The sequence below is a fragment of the Girardinichthys multiradiatus genome, chromosome 20 (genome assembly GCF_021462225.1).
Source record: "Girardinichthys multiradiatus isolate DD_20200921_A chromosome 20, DD_fGirMul_XY1, whole genome shotgun sequence".
NCBI lineage: Eukaryota > Metazoa > Chordata > Actinopteri > Cyprinodontiformes > Goodeidae > Girardinichthys > Girardinichthys multiradiatus.
In genome coordinates, this window is record NC_061812.1 from 51,614,716 (window position 1) to 51,636,253 (window position 21,538).

The window sequence follows — 21,538 nt, forward strand, 5'->3', positions numbered from 1 at the left end:
AAGTCATATTCCCTTCAAGAAACCACTCGTTACCAGAATAATTTTTCTCCATCAGGTGCATGGATGAGCCTCCGTCTTCAAAGCCTCTCCAAACTCACTAGTTTCAGCATCAGGGAAAGACAGGTTGAGTTGATTGATTCATTTCTATTATTTAAATTATTTTGTGTTGCCGAATTTAAGCTGTTACTCACCACTGCAAAAGTGTTACTAATTAAAGAAAGAACATAAAATTCTAGTTGAATCGTGAACATTCAATTATTTGAGTCAACGTATTGTTGGTTTTTCATTGGTGGTAAAAAGTTTTGTTGCCTGGTTCTAAGATATTTTAGGAGGTTTTTATATTTTGCCTTAGTCAAGTTTGTTAAAACAGCACCCTTGTGGCTCGTGCTGAGCTACTAAAATTAACCTAGCCCATATACCAAGAGCCAGTTGTAAATTAGGGAATGTGCAGCCGTGAACAAAAGTGACTGTTGAAAGTGTGGATGACTGTGATAGGCTACTCGGTCGCCCGGACCTCCAGTTGAAGAAGGGCGAGACTTTTGGATGAAGGCTGTCATAGGCTAGGCGAGTCATTTCCCGACACCAGCTTAAACAGAACTTTCAGTAAACCTGCTCAGTAAGATCTTTCAGGTTTAGGGAAGTCTGGACCCGTTAGATGGAGAGCTGGATTGAGCAACCCCTTTAGACATGGGGAAGTAGGATGGAGGGGTTAGCTCATCGGACAACGAAAGTACACATTATGTATTTAAGGGCAAGAAAGTGGATTTTGCATGATATGTCCCCTTTAAGGTGACCAAAGTTGTTGATAGTGAAACAAGACAAAAAATACATAAACATTAGAACGATAGGAAGTGGCATTTTAAATCAGGAAGAAAATGCTGTGGTGCTAATTGATATTAAAGGCCTGCCTGATTAAATGAGGTCAGAATTTTGATTTAGGAAGACCCAGATCAGTGGTGGTTCCAAAGTTGCTGATATTGAAAAGGTCTGGTATCATAACTACAGAACAGGATACTCTAGCGAGCGATAATTACAGAGGCAGGATGAAAGTTAAACAGGTTTACTGAAACACGGGTTAATTCAGCAGTACAGTCCAGGTATTTTTAAAGGATTTGCAATAAATTCCATTTTAGTACTCTCCTAAAATTCAATCAACTTTATCTTTAGTCTTTCATTGTTTTGATATGTATGTTATACAATATTTCAAAGCATATGGCTTGATTTGTATCGTTTCATTTCTCTGTGTCTTTTCATGCAATGCTACACTTTAAATTGTGATGTATTCTGTACTGTAGCAATAAGAGAGTTTGTATTTTCTTCTAGGTATTTAGCTCAGTAGTACATGCACCTGTCCTAAGAATATCCACACTGAGACAGAATTCCAGGGAATCCCAGCACAGTGTGACAGTGTCACAACAAGGCCATCAAAGGGAAGATGCTCACAAAACTCTTTGCCGACTATGTTATGGAGGAAACCAGCACACATGTAGATCGTAATGATGAAACAGACCTACGCAGAATTTATTATAGTAGCATTGACTCAGTATTTAGGGAAATGAAATATTGCTTTGAGAAACGTAATTGTGACCTGATGGAGGCACTTCATGCCCTGGATCCTGTGCAAGCCACATTCTTGGATGTCAGCAAGGTGATGCCTTTACTTGGCCTCACCAAGACACCAGCTGTGGACTCTGAATTCAAAGTGGCCTTCAACCTTAGAGTCTTCTCCACCAGAAGAGAAGAAGGGGACAATGAAACAGGTTATTAAAGCTATAGGCAATAGTTCAGTATTGTTTTTACTGTATTCAAAAATATCAAAAGATACAAGGCTCCTTTAAAATGATTTCATAGCCCATATTGTCGTGGCATGCACATTTAGGACCTTTAAAACAAACTGATATATTTTGCCATCAAGCCTTCATAAAGCTGTAAAACAGATCATCCATCACACCTAACATGATTTGATTCAGTGAGATGAGAATTCATTGTTTAACATGATGTTGCATACAATTTATATTGTTATCTGGGGAATCATTATATTTGTAATTATGTTAATTTCAACCTTATTTCTCAATTCTTACAGATTTGTAAGCAGTTCCAGAGGCCACTGGAAGCAATGCCTACCATCTTGACAGCATTTAAACATGGCCTGACATTTGGAGCCAGCACCACATCCTGTGAAAATTCATTTTCCACTCTCATTGCCAAATTATTCTCCACCAACGCAAGGCCAATCTTATCCAGTTGGCATTTGAGAAGGACTTGACTTTGAAATTTAGGAATCAGTGGAAGGACAGTGTTTTAAGAATGTTTCACACAGTTCACAAACACAGCCTGCCACTCTACAAAAAGTGGAATAAACCTATTTCTCTCTGCCCTCCTCCCATACACACACCCACAGACACAAACTTGATTGCAGGCAGAAGTAACACCACTTTGATCCTTATGCTCCCTGGCTGCTGTAGTTACCTCTCCTAGTATGAATGTTTACTTCTGTCACAGTGTTCAGCCCGACATCAGTTCTTATGTTTATTAGTGCATGTGTTTATGCTGATGCTTGACTTTTGAGTTAAGTGAATAGACACACTACACTATTGTTTGTTGTTGTTTATGTTGGGATTTTATTGAGATAATTTGTTTTCTCAACACTGAAGAAGGGGTCACAGAGTCACTGTTCAGCATGTGATCTGTTTTTGTTGAAAAAGTGTGCCCCTCTGAAAAAATTGAATGCTCCCCCTTTAATTTGTTTCTGGAGCCAGGTCTACCACTGCCCTAAGTGAACTGTAGTCAGAAAGATAAGCCAAAATCAGACAGATCAATAAAGGCAGGCTGCAGACAGTTGGAGGAATCAATTGTACGTTTCTCTCTGTACCCTAAACCCACTTGGTTTTATTGCTGTTTAATGACTTTTTGAACCATGACTTTCAAAATGAAAAAGGAAAAAAACACCATGAAGCTAAAAAGCTGGAGTGTATGAAGAAATGAAAAAATAAGTACACATTTGAGGATTTCAATCTAAGATGGGTGATTCATGTCCTCTGGATGAAAAAAAATCCCAAACATCTAGTTGGTAAACCAAACAGAAAGCCTGATAGGCCAACAGCCAAGAAGTCAAGCTGGTGGATCCTGGAACACCAGTCAACAAGAGATATGGAGGTGAGGAATGCTAGTCAGGTAGCTGTACTCCATTAGAACAACTTTTGTAATTAGAGCTGCAGCAAAACTGAGTTTATTATATAAATGTTATCCTCGTGCTTTCAGAAAGTACAAGAAGCACATATAATTATCTCTGCAACACACCCGTCAGACACCAGCAGGCCAGACAGAGGCTTAACTGTACTGTGTGTTGGTGAAGGGTTTGACAACTCCTGTTAGCAGCACCCTTGGACTGCAGAGGTCGTTAAAGCAACTTCTACATGTGTTTGCAAAGCAACATTTTATTTCGTAGTTTTCGTTTTTTATATATCTATACTTTGACTTTATCAGATTTTTGAAAACATAACACAGGTCTCTCAAAAGAGGAGACGAATAACATTAAGAAAAAAAAAACATGTTGGATTGCCATATCACTTGAATTTGGTTCTAAATGATGAATTCAGTCAATCTTAGCCTGTCATTGATGAGTAGATAGTCCACTTCTACGCACATGCCCTAATTTGTGCTGCATGAAAGTCTCCCTCAACGTTTGGTGCGGCCATGCCTCCCTTATCCATAGAAAGCTTGAGAAGATTTTTTTCCCATATTCTGAACTGTTCTTCTGGTATCCAAATGGGTAAGAACAGGAGCAGGTCATGGAGCCAAGAGATAACACTCATCTTAATAGTCTTGTGAAGAAAAAATCTTTTTGTATCAGAAGAGACTTATGTGTTGTTGAAGAAAAAATGTATTTGCCAAAAACGAAAATCCTGCGCAGTAAATTCTGTGTTGGTAATCGCCAAATCGACCAAGGGTCAATATATATGTATATATATATATATATATATAGAGAGAGAGAGAGAGAAAGAGAGAAAGAGAGAGAGAGCGGAGTCCGAATAATAATTATAATAATAAAATACAGTAAATATGATAAAAGTAAATAAAAATAAAATAGCACTAATATAAATTAATAGAAGTAGAACTCAGTTCTTTCAACAGTTTTTAATAAATAAAAAAAAACAACTCTTAAAATGGGAAAGTGCGTTTGGAAGCAGCCCCGGTTAGAAGGAGATGCAAAGTTTATGCACTCAAAATATCCAGATACTGTAAAAGAAATCTCGCTAAATGGCAGAAAGATTATAATTTTAAAGGAGATCTTTCGGTTCCTGCTTGTACCCATTTGGTACAGAGATTGCAACAGAAAGACAAACTTAGAAAAAAGAAAAAACCCAGCCAAGAATTAATAAGGGCAAAAAAAATGGCTTGAAGCTTATAAAAGAGAGCCAGGGAACAAAAAAAGAGCAAGGAGGTTTTTATAGCAGAAGCCATATAAGAAGATAACAACACTTGTGTACTAAGGGGGAGGGGCAGGCGCCCACAACCCCAGAGGGCTGCTGCAGCTGCGATTGCCCAGAAGCCTTAGCGCCAGTGGAACAGATAATCCACGACTAGTGGTGTTGTGGAAAAATGTTAGAAGAAGTGTTTAAAAGGAACAGGGGACTGCGACATGATAATACTGATGACGGTCCCTATCAACAGCATTTAAAAAATGCCCTCCAGGTGATTTGCTTGTGATTCGTAACTGGGTCACAAAACATAATATTGATCTACCCACCTGCTTGGTTAGCAGTTGGCAGAACTGGGCAATGCATGCTAAAAAATTGGTCAGTGGAAAGGAAAACAACCCCCAAACCTTCTATGCTGAAGATGAGATATTTTATGCAGGACCAGTAAGTAAGGGGAGGGGTAGAATGAGAGGAATTTTCAGAGGAAGAGGAGGCCCTGGGGGGCATGCACAGAGGCAAGTGAGAAGGGGAGATGACGGAAGAGATGATGCATGCTGGGCTTGTGGACAACATGGTCATTGGGCTAAAAACTGTCCACTGGACGACCCAGTCAACAATGATACTGCAGTGAGAAAACAAATCAAATTCTTTTCTACAGCTGTTACAGCTGAGTTGATGTGTCAGGATTGATGTGCATTTCTGATAGTTATACTTAAATGAAATCAATGGACTCAGCTGAGGTATTCCAGGCATCTGGTAAGAATGGCTTACTTACGGCACCTTAAAAGGTTTTTATTCCTCTTGAACTTTTGCAGCACAAGCTTTACTTTGTTCTACTGGGATTTTATTTGATAAATTAACACAAAGTACAGTATAAATTTGAACTGAAAGGAAAATGATGTCTGGTTAAAAACATCTGTTATAGATAAAAATCTGAAAAGTGTGGGACACCTTTTTATTCAGTCCCCTTTGCTTTGATACCACTAAAGACATTCAATTTAACTAATTACCTTAACAAGACACCTAAATAGTAAACAGAATTGTTTACACTATTGTGTAAGAACACAATGGTGTGAAGGTTTGCCAAAACTATGTCGAACTAATTTTCTTTGATCCCCTTCCTGACCAGTGACGACACGTTTGGCTGCATGTTGTCATTCAACTGCTGGCTGTCTAGGTGGTGTCCTGAAAACATGGTGGGCAACATTGATAACTGGTGAACATTTTGGGGAAAACCTGGTCTGATACAGAGAGACGGCATCCATCCCACTTTGGATGGAGCAGCTCTTTTTTCTAGGAATCTGGCCGAATTTATTAGTTCTCCAAACCTCTGACAACCCAGGGTTGAGACCAGGAAGCAGGGTCGTAGTTTAACACTCCTCTCTGCAGCTTGTGTACTGTTACCCACCCATTACCCTACAAAGACAGTGTCTTTCCCACGGCTAAAATTAAATAGATTAAAAAACAATCTAACAGGAAGAAACCATGAAAATCTCATAAAAATCAATAAAACTCAGACAGAAAAGAAAAATACAACAATTAAATGTAGCTTATTGAACATAATATTGAACATAAAATGAGATTGATTTATTTTGTCACAGAAACCCGGCTGCAGCAAGAGGATTATGTATAATTATATAGTTATATATAAATGAGTCAACTCCTTCTAATTATTTAAATTTCCACATACCTCAAAATACTGGGCGAGGAGGTGGAGTAGCAACCATCTTTCAGTCCGATTTATTGATTGGTCCCAGACCCATCAATAGCTACAACTCTTTTGAATGTTTGGTCCTTAGTTTTCCTCATCCAAATTGCAAAGCACTAAAACCCCCTCTGTCTGTTGTTTTGAACCATCCATCAGTCCCTTATTCTCAACTTTTAGAACAGTTCTCAAACTTTTTATCTGATTCTGTGTTAACTACAGATAGGGTTGGCACAGCGCTGATGGTGTAGGGGCGAAGCACGCAACCATATGCAGAGGCTATAGTCCTCGAAGCAACTGTCCTGGGTTCGAGACCCAGACCTGGCAACATTTATCGAATGTCTCCCCCTCTCTCTACCCTTTTCCTGTCTACCTATTGTCAAAAATACAAAATAAAGGTCACTAGTGCCAAAAAATATATCTTTAAATACAGATAGGCTCATTATAGTGGGGGATTTTAACATTCATGTTGACACTGAAAGTGATAGCCTAAATATAGCTTTTAATGGAATCAATTGGCTTTGCTCAAAACATTAGCAAACGTACCCACCTTTGTCTTCATTCTCTTGTAAGAATTATGATTATTGATGAATTAATATTTATCAAGAATTATAATTTAAAATCCTAATTTGAAAAAGATTCCAACATCCAGGAACAGGTCCGACTTAGTGTCGGCAATGCGGACCAAACTTCTGCTCCGATTGTACAGAGACCAGATTGCCCCTAATAAAGGGTCCCAGATTCCATACTCCTGGAGCACCCCCCACAGGGCATCACGAGTGACACAGTCGAATGGCTTCTCCAGGCCCACAAAACACACGTGGACGTTCTGGGCAAACTCCCATGAACCCTGTAGACGGTATAGAGCTGGTCCAGTGTTCCACAGCTGGGACAAAAACCACACTGCTCCTCCTGAAGCCGAGGTTTGACTATCGGCCGGACTCTCCTTTCCAATACCCTGGCGTAGGCCTTACCAGGGAGGCTGAGGAGTGTGATCCCCCTGTAGTTGGAACACACCCTCTGGTCCCCCACCACCACCCCAGTCTGCCAGTCCAGTCCCCGACGGCCACGCAATGTTGAAGAGTCGTGTAAACCATGACAGCTCCACAACATCCAGAGACTTGTTGTACTCAGGGCGGATCTCATCCACCCCTGAAGCCATGCCACCGTGGAGCTTTTTAACCACCTCTGTGACTTCAGCCTGGGTGATGAAAGAGTCCAACCCCGAGTCCCCAGCCTCTGTTTCCACCAAGGAATGCGTGATAGCAGGATTGAGGAGATCCTTGAAGTACTCCTTCCACCGCCTGATAATGTACCCGGTTGAGGTCAGCAGCCTCCCACCCCCACTGTAAACAGTGTTGGTGAAGCACTGTTTCCCCCTCCAGAGGCGCCGGAGGGTTTGCCAGAATTGCTTCGAGGCCAACCGGTACTCCTTCTCCATGGCCTCACCAGATGTTCCCAGCAGACCCTCACTATGCACTTGGGCCTGCCAAGTCTGTCAGAATTTCTCCAGCAGATTCAACTCACCACCAGGTGGTGATCAGTGGAAAGCTCAGCCCCTCTCTTCACCCGAGTGTCCAAAACATGCGGCTGAAGGTCACGTGCCTCGTTTGTGTAGTCCTCATGAGGGTGTCTTGAACCGCTCTTTGTCTGACCCGTCACCTAGAGCCTATTTGCCATGGGAAGACCCTACCAGGGGCATTTAAGCCCCAGACAACATAAACTCTAGGATCATTGGGGCACTCAAACCCCAAGGAGGTTGGGGTTTGAGTGAGGTTGAGGAGGGGTGTCCTGTGTGACCAATTTTTTATTTAACTGAGTTCTCGACACCTGAAAGAAAATGTCATTATAGTAGATCATTAATCAGACAATGCTATAATAACCTTTAAAGAATCTGTTCCATTTTAATTTTCCCATTTTCACAGAAAAACACAGATGAGGGCAATAATTCTGTTTCTCCCCCTTCACAAATTAATTCCTCACTGCGTGGTGCATTAGACAATGTAGACCCCTGAAAAAGAAGGTTTAATCCCTTTTTTAATTCAGAGCTGTGTATTTTAAAGCACTCTGTTGTGCCATCCATCCCCCCAGCTCTCAGCAGCAATTACTTTATGAGATTCCTTTTTAAATTAGATTGATTCAATTAAAAATAAAATCATTTACTTTTACTCCAGAACATGATTACTTCATCCTCAGTAAGTGAGAAAGCATTGAAGGTAACTGTAGAAGCTGATCTGTGTTTGGACTGTTTTGATCCAGTGAAGCTTCCTGAGTTATCAGAAATATCAGCTTTATCTAAACCTTTGACTTGTATGTTAGCTCTAATCCCAACAAAAATTAAGAAACCATCTTGATCGCTTGATCAAGATGGTTTAATAAATTACAGATCTACTGTATATCCAATCTTCCGCAGCACAGAAACAGCACTAGTGGAAGTCACTAAGGATATTCTTATGGCCTCAGATAATGGACTTGTGTCTGTACTTGTTCTGTTAGATCTCAGTGCTGCATTTGATACAGTCGATCACAACATTCTCTTGGAAACGCTGGAACTTTCTGTAGGGATCAGCACTAGGCTTGTTTAAATCTCATTTGTCTGACAGATTCCAGTTTATTCATGTCAAAGATAAATCATCTTCAAACTCCAGGGTTAATTGTGGAGTACCACAGGGTTTACAATATATATGCTTCCAATAGATAAAATTATCAGGCAGCATGGGATACATTTTCACTGTTATGCTGATGATACTCAGTTTTATTTATCTATAAATCCTGATGAACCCAACCAGTTAGATACAGGCATGTCTTGGAGACATAAAAACTTTGATGACTTTGCAATTTTTTGAATTCAGACAAGCCAAAGTTGTTGTCTTTGGACCAGAATCTTTGAAAAAGAAGCTGCTTAGTTAATCAATTAATGTGGATGACATTAAATTGACCTCTGGTAATGAAGCAAAAAACCAAGATGTTATTTTTGATTAGGACATTTAAATCCCATGTTAAACATGTTTCTAGGATTTACTTCTTTCACCTTCGGAATATTAGAAATATCCTGCCCAGGAGTGACGCTGAAAAACCAGTCCATGCATTTGTTACTTCAAGGCTGGACTACAGTAAATCCTTATTCTCACGATGTCCACAAAATGCAGTTAAAAGCCTTCAGGTGATCCAAAATGCTGCAGCAAGAGTTCTGATGAAAATTAAAGAGAGTTCATATTTCTCCTGTTTTAGGTTCCCTTTATTGGCTTCCTGTTAAATCCAGAATAGATTTTAAAATTCTCCTTCTCACATATAAAGCCCTTAATGATCTAGCTCCATCATACATCAGAGATCTGATTGTTGCATATGTTCCTAACAGAGCACTTCGTTCTCAGACTGCAGGTTTACTGGTGGTTCCTAGAGTCTCTAGAAGTAGAATGGGAGGCAGATCCTTTAGTTATCAGGCTCCTCTCCTGTGGAACCAGCTGTTAGGATTATGATTATTGATTAATTAATGTTTATCAAGAATTATAATTAAAAATCATAATTTGAGAACATTAATTTCTTAACCAAAAAATCCTCATTTATGAATCGAAACCAGAGATGTCTTCTGGTGTTGTAATTATGGCTCAATGCCTTTGATAATTCCAATTGTTAAATTCTCCATAATAGTTGGTAACTATTATTAGATGTCACTGTTTAATCAACAGTTTCTGCCGAAACGTGAGAAACTTTAACCTTATTTTGACTGACAAATCACTCTTGCACAAAATAAACACAAACGCCTTCTCTTTATCTACGTGAACATTTATTAAATCAACTGCCCTGATACAACTTGCTCTCCGATTCAATAATCTTCACCTAATCAAACATGCAAAGTTCTACACAAAAAGGGGTAAAATATCTAACTAAACAAATAAAACAAAACAGCAGTGGGTGTGTATGGGATCAAACCAGCAGTTATGGCAAACAAATGATAATGTGACACGGAGCGGAGTTTTGGGAAGCGGCCCGCCAGAAAGTGTAGCTCAGTGGGACACGGGCGTTCATAAAACCCCCAAGCAAAGTCGTAAACTCAGCGCACACAAAGGATCATAAACCTATTTGGCGGCAAACCAGTAAAACATGAAGTTGGAATCAAAGGAAACGGTAGAATTTCACCATGAGGCCATAACAGTCCAACTTTAAAATGTGCCCTGAGCTTTGCTCTCAGGTGTTAAAACGCAGCAAAATACACACAGCTTGAATAGCACAGCGGCTTTCAGATATCCACAGCACATCAAAGTTTCCATAAGATGTTGCATGCACATACAATTCAGAACACATTAGACAAGCGGTGGCCTGAAGGTAAAGCTCTGAACAGTTTAAGTGCAGGGTGTGTGGGGTCTGCAGAGATTTTAGCAGCTCTTTTCCTGACCCTAGACTTGTATAAGTCCTGGATGGAGGGAAGGTCAGCTCTGATTATTCTCTCTGCAGTCCTGATTATTCGTTGCAGTCTGGACCTGACCTGTTTTGTGGATGAGCCAAACCACACTGAGATAGATGAAGACAGGACAGACTGAATGATGGCAGTGTAGAAGATGACCAGCAGCTCCTGTGGAAGGTTGAACTTCTTGAGTTGCCTCAGGAAGTACAGTCTCTGCTGGGCCTTCTTTCAAACAGTGTCTATGTGTGAAGACCATCTCAGGTCCTCAGAGATGGTGGTTCCTAAGAACCTGAAGTGGTCCACGGCCGATACAGTGTTGTTGAGGAAGGTGAGGGGGGTGTATGGGGGTGGTGTTCTCTGAAAGTCCACCACCATTTCCACAGTCTTGAGTGGGTTGAGTTCAAGGTAGTTCTGACAGCACCAGTGTACCAGCCGATCTACTTGCTATCTATATGCAGACGCATCACCGTCCTGGATCAGTCCAATGACAGTGGTGTCATCTGCAAACTTCAGCAGTTTCACGGGCGTGTCCGATGAGGTGCAGTCATTTGTGTACAGGGAGAAGAGGAGTGGGGATAGAACACACCCCTGGGGGGCACCAGTACTTATTGATCTGGATCGGGAGAAGATGCTCCCCAGTCTCACCTGCTGCTGTTGGTCTGTCAGGAAGCTGTTGATCCACTGACAGGTGGAGGCTGGGATGTTGAGCTGGGTGAGCTTCTGGTGGAGGATGTCTGGTATGATAGTGTGGAAGGCCGAGCTGAAGTCTACAAACAGGATCCTGGCGTACGTCCCTGGGTGGTCGAGGTGTTGCAGGATGAAGTGTAGACCTAAGTTAACAGCATCATCTGCCGACCTGTTTGCTCGGTAAGCAAATTGCAGGGGGTCCAGCAGGGGGCCTGTGACGTTTGTCAGGTGCTTCAACACCAGCCGCTCAAAGGATTTCATGATAACAGACGTCAGGGCTACAGGACTGTAGTCATTTAATCCTAGGATGGTGGGTTTCTTGGGCACCGGGATGATGGTGGATTGTTTGAGGCAGGAGGGGACCTCACACTTCCCCTGTGACTTGTTGAAGATCCTTGTGAAGATCGGAACGAGTTGATTTGCACAGGCTTTCAGGCATGATGGGGAGACGTTATCAGGTCCTCCAGCTTTCTTTGTTTTCATGTGCTGAAATAGCCTATTTACATCTTCCTCGGAGATCTTTAGTGCAGGCAGAGGATCTGAAGGTAGGGGGTTGGTTGTTTTACGGGTCAAATTTGTTCCTGAATGGGATGTAGAGGAGATGATTTGAGGTGTGAATGGCTTCTTGTCATGTCTGCAGTAGAAGCCATTCAAACGGTTGGCCAGGAGACGACTCTGTTCAGGATGGGTGGGGGGGGCTCCTATAGACAGTCAGGTTTCTCAGACCGGTCCATACAGCTGAAGTGTCACCAGTAGAAAGGCTGTTCTTAAGCTTCTCACTGTAGCTTCTCTTAGCTGCTTTGATCTCCTTTGTTAGTCTGTTCCTGGCCTGCCCTGTCCCTGCGCAGATTCCTGAGGTGTGGAGTAAACCATGGCTTATTGTTCCCAAAGGTGCAGAAGGTCTTGGTCTGCACACACATGTCCTCACAGAAACTGATGTATCATGTCACCACATCAGTTAGTGGGTTTAGGTCAGTGGGTGAGGTTTCAAAAACAGTCCAGTCTGTGCATTCAAAGCAGGCCTGCTTTGATTCCTCAGTCCACTTCTTAACAGTGTGAACCTTGGGTTTGGAAGCTCTTAGTCTCTGTTTGTAGGTTGGGATGAGGTGGATTAGATAATGATCCAAAAAACCCAGATCAGCCCTGGTAACAGCATGATATGAGTCCTTTAAAACAGTGTAACAATGGTCCAGTGTGTATTGTCTATGGTGGGACACTTAATATGCTGTCTGTATTTGGGGAGTACATGGGAGAGATTTGCTCTGTTAAAATCTCCCAGTATTATGATGAAAGAGTCAGGGTATTTTTTCTCCACTGTCAAAATAAGGTGAGATCTTTCCATGTAATCCATGCAACATTTAGTAACTGCTCACAGTTAACTCCATAAAAGTTACAATAAATATCCTTATATCCTTATGTGTAATCCATGCAATAATTATTAAAACACACAGTTGAAGCAGTGAGGAGTGAAACAAGCATGTTCTCATATTCTGGAGCTGGGAGACTGGAGAGGCCTGTGTGGAGCCACATATTATCTGCCACATCAGAATCAGAATCAGCTTTATTGTCAAGTTCGTACATACAAACAAGGAATTTGACTCCGGTACACTTTGCTCTTTTGTTCTGTTTTTGCATTACAGAATATACAAATTTACAATGTGCAATATACATGTATATACACATGTTATCTGTCTTATCTTTTGCAAAAATATAAACAAGTATATCCAAAGAAATTATGTATGATGATTTTATATTCTTTCACATAAAATTAGTAATCTTTGATTAACAAGTTAAAAGATGTATGAATGAAACGTGGTTAAGAACTGAGAATTAGAAAAAAAACAAAAAACATTAAGGTTTGACATTCTCAATCAACTATATATGAAAGAGATAATGTTGTGTGGTGTATGAATACAAAGGATGAAGTTTAAGTAATGGTTTTAAACTGTAAATGAAGTAAACGCTGTAACTAAAGATTTGAGCAGCACCAATGTAAGAATTAAAGCTTCTGTTCAAGAGGAAGTGTAACGTTGAGTGAGACAGGAATAGAGCAGATGTTCGGGAATTGGGGAAGTGAGAACTGCAGCTTACAGCACAAGACTGATGACTAAGGCGGGGGCGCAGGGCAAAGAAGAGGTCAGCAGACAGCTGAGGACTGAGGTGATGATGGCATGTCTGATATGGACGCAAATTCCAGAAAATCACCTTATGTCATGGGTGACCAATGGGATAGCCATGGCAACAACCACTGGCCAATGAGCACAAAGGGTTTGGTGGAAGTGCTCTATAGAATTGGCAAGAATAGAGGAACTAGTTGGTTGTTTCCTCGCAGAAGACCAGCGAACAGCATCGGAGAGACGCTACAGATGAATTAGAGGACCAGAGACACAGCCCAGCTGATCGACTGCATTAAAAAGAGGATCAACCTGTTTGCCTCAGAAGGACTGTGCCTCAAGATTAAGAATATGATTTCATCATCTAAAGCCTTTTTATCCAGACAACAGAAGTGAACTTGATCGGTGAACAGCTGATTGCTCTAAGTTTCAGGCTTCTGGAAGTCCTGAATCAACTACATTTATGTCTCTGGGTTCCCTTCAACTCTTCAGCCTCTGGAAACTACTGTCTTCGGAGACATATGACAACAGAGATCCTGTTTAACCATTGAAGCCTGGAGCATCAGTACCTGCTACTTAAAGGAAGAAAACTGAAGATTAAGTCATATTCCCTTCAAGAAATCACTCGTTGTTACCAAAAGAAACGTCTCCATCAGGTGCATGGATGAGCCTCCATCTTCAAAGCCTCCCCAAACTCATTAGTTTCAGCATCAGGGTAAGACAGGCTGAATTGATTGATTTATTTATATTATTGAAATTATTACGTGTTGCCGAATTTAAGCTGTTACTGACCCCTGCATAAGCATTGCTAATTAAAGAAAGCATATAAAATTCTAGTTAAATTGTGGACATTCAATTAATTGAGTCACCTTATTTTTGGATTTTCATTGGTGGTAAAAAGTCTTGTTGCTAGGTTCTGAGAGATTTTGGGAGGTTTTTATAGCTTGCCTTAGCCAAGTTTCTTAAAACAGCACCCTTGGGGCTCATGCTGAGCCACAAAATTTAACCTAGCCCACATACCAAGAGCCAGTTGTAAAAATAGGGAATGAGCAGCCGTGAACAAAAGTGACTGTTGAAAGTGTGGATGACTGCGATAGGCTACTCAGTCATCCAGACCTACAGTTGAAGAAGGGCGAGACTTTTGTATGAAGGCTGTCAGAGGCTAGGCGAGTCATTTCCTGACACCAGCTTAAACAGAACTTTCAGTAAACCTGCTTAGTAAGACCTTTCAGGTTTAGGGAAGTACGGACCCGTTGGATGGAGAGCTGGATTGAGCAATCCCTTTAGACATAGGGAAGTAGGAGGGAGGGGTTAGCTCATCGGACAATGAAACCACGTCTGTAATCAGCTCAGCAAGATGTTTTTCTGCGGCAGAAGTGCAGCCATGCCAGTGAATAAAACGGTTTACAGATTATGGAAAATGACTCCAGATCCGGAATACATGTTTTTTCCAGCACTTTTACGTCTCTGCACCAACCTTCATTTATATAAAAGCAGATTCCGCCTCCTCGCCTCTTCCAAATAGCTCCTCGCTGCGATCCGCTGTGAGCAGCTGGAAGTCTGGCATCAGCAGTGCGCAGTCCGGGATGTTTTCACTCATCCATGTCTCGGTAAAGCAGAGAATCGCTGATCCGCGGAGGTCTGTGTTTTTACCGGTGAGAAGAAGCAGCTTGTCCATCTTGTTGTTTAGAGTGCGGATATTTGCCAGGTGGATTGAAGGCAGTGGTGTGCGAAGTCCTCTTTTGCGGAGCTTTACCAGCGCGCCAGCACGGTTTTCCTTCCGACGCTTTCGGCGCAGTATCCCGTATAGTGCCGCAGCTCCACTTGCCAGGAACTCAGTGAACCTCGGATCGACAAAAGATGGTGAAAAAATCCCAAGAGAGGACTCTCTGACGTTGAGAAGTTCCTATCTACTGAATGAGACCACAGGATTGTGGCCCGACACCACAGTACTGTGGCTTGAAAAACATAAAAACACACAAAATACAAAAACAAAGAGAGAGCGAAGCTCCGAGGCTGCCATTGTCGGCGCCATCTTGGTTTCCATTTATATAAGGTCCATATAAAGGTCATTTAAAAGCTTGTATGTTGCCATTAAAGCAGTCTTAGATTCCTTTGAGTTTAATCTGAGTACTCAGAGAAAATTCCATCATAGTGGATTTGTATCAGACAATGTTTTGACAATTACTAAACATTCAGTCTCATTTTTAATTTTCTCAGCATCACAAGACAACACAGCACAGAGCAGCAATCTAATTTCAACCCTCTCAGAAATTGATGTTCCTGTTTATAGTGTTACTTATTCAAAGAGCGTAACATTACAAAATGTAACCGCTTAGAAAGGAAGGTAATCAACCATAAGAGGTTTGTTCTCTGTCATAACAGACCTCTTGGAAATTGGACAGAGAATGACACTCTGCACATCTAGAGGAGTCCTACATAAACTGAAAAAGTAGTTTATTTTTGAATAAAAAAGCCTTCGGTGAGCTTTCTAGAATTGTGCCGCTCAAGGTGGCAGCAGGTTGGAGTGGCTCTGTTACTTTTTATTCTGATTGCTTCTTTTTTGACAAGACAAGTTCCTCTTGTGATGGATTGAATTGATATTTTTTGGATGATTATCCTCTCCAGTGTCGGATGTTGTGCAACTGGAAGGATTTTTGTTGATACTTTTTTTTACTTTTGGACATTTGTTATGATGTGTCACCATGGTTACGGGGTTGTTGTTTTTTACAGCCGGGAGAAGCTGATTAATATCTCAAAAACTCACATAACACGTCAACTACAAACCCAAATCCCTAATTACTTGAAAAGGAGGCGCCATGGATGCAGAGCAGGAGCAAAGAGAAGCCAGAGAAGGAGGAAGTTCAAACCATCTCTTCCATCGATCATGATGGGCAATGTGAGGTCATAGGGAAACAAGATGGATGAAATCCAAGCCCTACAAAGTATCTAGCTGGAGTATCGGGAATGCAGTATTATAAGTTTCACTGAGACAAGGCTGCCGGATCATATCCCTGACTCCAGCGTCTCTCTGCAGGCTTTCTGAGCAGACAATAGATTTAAAGAGGAGCGGCAAATGTAAAGGAGGTGGACTGCACAGTAGATGGTGTAATCCAGGACATGTTACTGTGAAGTGACGTCTCTGGAGTCCAGAAATTGACCTGTTAGCCACAAGTTTTCGTCCATATTATTTACCCAGAGAGTTCACCAGTGTTATTTTGGCAACAGTATATGTTCCACCTTTAGTTGTTGCCGACACTCCATGTGATGCCATCAGCTCAGTTGTTACTAAGACACAACACCCAAATGCATTTGTGGCAATATCTGGTGATTTTAACCATGCTTCACTCACTGCTACATGTCTAACATTTCAACAGTTTGTCAGCTGCTCTACCAGAGAAAACAAAACGTTGTTTTATGAAAATGTCAAGGACTCATACATCTCTACAGCAAGACCTCCTCTAGGCAAATCAGATCAGAATCTTGTTTTTCTCTGCTCGAAATATAAGCCCCTTGTTCAGAGACAACCTGTAATAAAGAGAACTGTGAGAAAATGGTCACAGGAAGCTGAAGAAGCCCTGCGGGGCTGCTTTGGGGCTACAAACTGGGACGCACTGTGCCAGCCACATGGAGAGGACATCAATGCCATGACTGAGTGTGTAACCGACTATATAAACCTCTGTGTGGATATCACCATCCCCACCAGAACCGTGAGATGCTTCCCCAATAACAAACCCTGGATCACTAGTGACCTGAAGGACCTGCTTAACAAGAAAAAAAAGAGCCTTCAAACAGAGAGGCAGGAAATCATTGCGAAGTTTACAGATGCAACTTAACGTCAGGATAAGAGATAGCAAAGAGGTGTACAAGAAGAAGGTGGAGAGCAAGCTCCAGCAAAGCAATATCCATGATGTGTGGTCAGGGATGAAGAAGATCACAGGCTTCAAGCAGAAAGACAATCAGACCGATGGAGGTCTGGACAGAGCCAACGTACAAAACACATTCTTCAATGGGTTCAGTTCAGGAACAAGCTCAGCATCCTCTTCTCCTGCTCACAGCCAATCAGACATCCCACCCTCCTGTGACCCACAGCTTTCCTGTCACACCTCAAATGTTTTATCTTCCACCTCAGCCATGGACCCTTCCTCTACTATATGTTTGCCTTCAACCAAATCAAAAGATACTAATGCTCCTTTTGCCTCCCCCTTCCACCTGTGTGTCTCAAAGAGTCAGGTGAAGCGACAACTGCAAAGACTGAACCGGAATAAGGCTTCAGGTCCAGATTGTGTCAGCCCTAGAGTTCTGAAGGTCTGTGCAGAGCAGCTCTGTGGGATTCTGCAGCACCTCTTCAACCTTAGCCTGACCCAGAAGAAGGTTCCAGTGTTGTAGAAGACCTCCTGTCTTGTTCCTGTACCAAAGAAAACTCACCCATCAGTCCTCAATGACTATAGACCTGTTGCCCTGACATCTCACATCATGAAGGTCCTAGAGAGACTCCTGTTGGCCCACCTGAGTAAGCAAACAGTAAACCATCAGGACCCCCTTCAGTTTGCTTATCGCTGTGAAGTTGGAGTTGAAGATGCCATCATACACCTGCTTCAACAAACCCAATGTCATCTGGACAAAGCCAGCAGCACGGTGAGGAACATGTTCTTCGATTTCTCCAGTGCATTTAACACAGTTCAACCTGATTTGCTTTGTCAGAAACTCCAGAAGACTCAGGTGGAGGCCTCAACAATCTCCTGGACCAAAAACTACCTGATAAACAGACCACAGTTTTTGAGACTGAAGGGTTGTGAGTCTAACCAGGTAGTCAGCAGCACAGGAGCACCACAGGGGACTGTACCCTTACCATTCCTCTTCACTCTGTACACCTCAGACTTCCAGTACAAGACAGCCTCTTGTCATCTGCAGAAGTACTTGGATGATTCTGCAGTTGTGGGGTGGATCAGAGATGGACAAGAAGATGAGTACAGGAAGGTGGTGGACCACTTTGTGGCATGGTGTGGAAACAATCATCTCATTTTGAATGTGAATAAAACAAGAGTTGATTGTAGATTTTAAGAGAAACAGAAATAGGTCAAACACTATTTCCATCATGGGAGAAGAAGTGGAGGTCGTGGAGGAGTATAAATACCTCGGTGTTAACCTGGACAACAGACTAGAGTGGAGATGCAACTGTGAAGCCATCTACAAGAAGGGACAGAGCAGACTGTACTTCCTGAGGAAGTTTAGGTCCTTCAGTGTTTGCAGCAAGATTCTGCATATCTTCTATAAGTCTGTTGTGGAGAGTGTGATCTCTTCTGCCATCATCTGCTGGGGAAGCAGCATCAGATCCAGCAAGCTAATTGAAAAGCTCAACAAGCTAATTAAGAAGGCTGGCTCTGTACTGGGGACTCTGGAGATCATTGTGCAAAGAAGGATGCTTCATAAAACGAGGAACATTATGGAGAACCCTGAGCATCTTCTTCATGAGACTGTTGTACAACAGAGTGTCTTCAGTCAGAGGCTTCTTCAAATCTGCTGTAAGACGGAGAGCTACAGGAGATCCTTCCTGCCCACAGCCATCAGCGTCTACGACGGCTCTTTGAAGAAACCCACATAATATGAGCTACAACAACATTTAATTTCCCTTTGGGATTAATAAAGTATTTTTGAATTGAATTGAATTGAACATCATATTTATCATCATTAACAGAGGAGAACAAGAATAAGCCTAAATTTAATTTTAGTACAGTAGCTGCTGTTACACAGAGTCACAGCTTCTTTTAGCTACTCTAAAACCTGACTTGTGTTTGAACAGTTATGATTCTGTTTCTGATTTATCTAAAGTATTAGCTTCATCCAAACCTTCAACTTATACCAAATTATTTATAGAGGGTTTCCATATTAATTCCCCATTTTAGATATGATTAATCAACTAAAATGGTTAGGTACAACTTGCTTTTAAAGTTGCTGTAACCAAATCTTTACTTAAAAAGGTTGCTCTCGATCGAGATGCTTTAATAACCTACAAACATTTATCTGGTCTTCCTTTGTTCTCTAAAAACTTGAGAAATTATTTGCTAATTAAGTGTGTGAGGATTTAAACAGTAATGACTTGTTTGAAGAGTTTCAGTCAGGTTTCAGAGCTCATCATAGCACTGAAACAACACTGGTGAAAGTCAGTAACAATATTTGAATGGCCTCAGATAATGGATTTCTCGCTGTACTGTTAGATATCAGTGCTTTATCCCCGTTTGCTTGCATTTTCCTCTTAACTTCTTATCTTTAGCCAGAAAATACAGAAAGGTTGGAGTAAACTACTTTAAATCAGTGACTATGAAGGATCTTTCAGGGGATTAATTTTTTAAGGATTTCTCTCTTTAATTTTCATTGCATCTGGGAAAAGGACCAGTCGACATCTAATCAGCACACAATGCTTCCCTGGATGCCTTCCTTTTCCACAGAGGATTTCAACTACCGTCTCCAGGAAATAACCGTGATGGAAATGAAAAATCATTAACTTGAAGTGACTGTGGAAGTAACTGCTGGGTATGGAAATGATATGACCCTACTGATGATTCTAAACAGTGATAAGACAGACAGACAGCCAACTAGCACCACCAAGTGTTGGAATAATTGTATATAGATTTATCTTATATTTCCTCGTCTTTATTAACTATACTATTTGACTTTTATAACCTTTCATGTTGCATGTGTAAGTAAACATGTCATGTGTTGTTTGTAGGCAAGGAGGAAAGGTGGAATCGGGATGATGCAGTCACAGTTGAGGAGATCATAAAGATGAAGGCTGATTGTGCTGAACAAAGAGTGCACATATCTTAAGATTTATGAAGACTGTGCAAGTGTGTTTGTACAAGATAATGGGGTACAGGATCTGTGTCACATTGCTACTGTTGTTCCCCACCCTTTAAGAGCAGAAACATTTATGTAACTAGGGACCACCCTAAATATAATAAAAAGAGGTGTTGGAGGGATGTGTTTTCAGAGCAGTAGGAGATTTGTAACTGAAAGCACATCTCTGTCCATTCTCCTTGCAGCGAGTACAAACAAATTCTCTTGTCTTTCTCTTCTTTTTGTGATGTTATTAGTATTTTAGGTTAATTGAACCTGACATTTTTGGTCATTCGAAGCCGGATACCAATACGCCTGAGGATTCCAGCGGGTTGTTGGAATCCAGTAAAGACCATGCGTATGGCAGTCTTAATCAGGGAGACTCTCAGACCCGTTCTGGGACTGGACCTCAGCCCCAGAACGGGTCTGACGGCTGACGGAACTCCGAGACAGAGAGGAAAGACAAGTGGTGAGTTGAGTTTGGATTAAAAAGTGTGATGAATGACTGGGGGTCATTGCGTGATGTAAAACCCTGTGTATCATAGGCCCTAACAGGTAAAAGTAGGACAGTGGAGTCCTGAAACGTATTAAGAAGTAATACTGAAAATTCCGTGTTTAAAAAGTGGACGGCACAGTCCTAAAACGTATTAAGAAGTAATACTGAAAATTCCGTGTTTAAAAAGTGGACGGCACAGTCCTAAAACGTATTAAGAAGTAATACTGAAAATTCCGTGTTTAAAGGACGGCGGAGTCCTGATAAGTATTTAAACAAAAAAACTAAGAAAATTCCGCGTTTAAAAAAAAAAAAAAAGGTGTGAATGTGAGAAATGAATTAAGGATTTAAACCGCTAGGTTTGCCTCATACCAAAGCAGTAGGATTGTAAGTGACTAACTTTTGTGGATGCAAAGGCAAGAATTCTCCACTCGAAACAGTTGAAGTGAGAATTACCACAAAAGGAGAATTTTTCTGTCACCCTACCGAGCAGAACAATCCAGCATTTAGAATACCCTAGATATTTATATGCTGGACCAATTTTTCAAAAATGGGAAAAGGGGCAAGTAAAAATAAACTAAAAGACGAATTACAATGCAAAGATTGGAAATTTATAGAAGCACATGATCCAAACAAATTAAAATATTTAGATAAATGAATAACCACATATAATTATGATGGCCAATTAAACTCTCAAAAATTTATAATCTACAGGATGCAATAATTAAATGTACAATACGTGACCCAAGAAAAATGAAAAAAGAAGGTTATGAGGATGTAGATTATTGGTTAAAAGAAGCTAAAAGGAGAGAGGAAGGAGTAAAAAAACGTAACGACGAAGAGAAAGAAAATGAAGAAAATCGTAGGAAACAATTC

The 21,538-nt window shown here is 41.2% G+C and overlaps 1 long non-coding RNA gene across 2 annotated transcripts in view; it reads left to right on the forward strand.

Moving 5' to 3' along the window:
• The window catches only part of LOC124857271, a 41,136-nt gene extending 20,006 nt beyond the window's left edge, over positions 1–21,130 (forward strand). Inside the window, exon 3 of one of the 2 annotated variants that reach the window (XR_007035556.1) lies at positions 20,063–21,130. This is a non-coding gene — a long non-coding RNA (uncharacterized LOC124857271). Of the gene's footprint in view, positions 1–2,083; positions 2,849–20,062 lie in introns of those variants that run through there. The other variant, XR_007035555.1, reaches the window with a different exon arrangement.
• Positions 21,131–21,538: the final 408 nt, after the last annotated feature.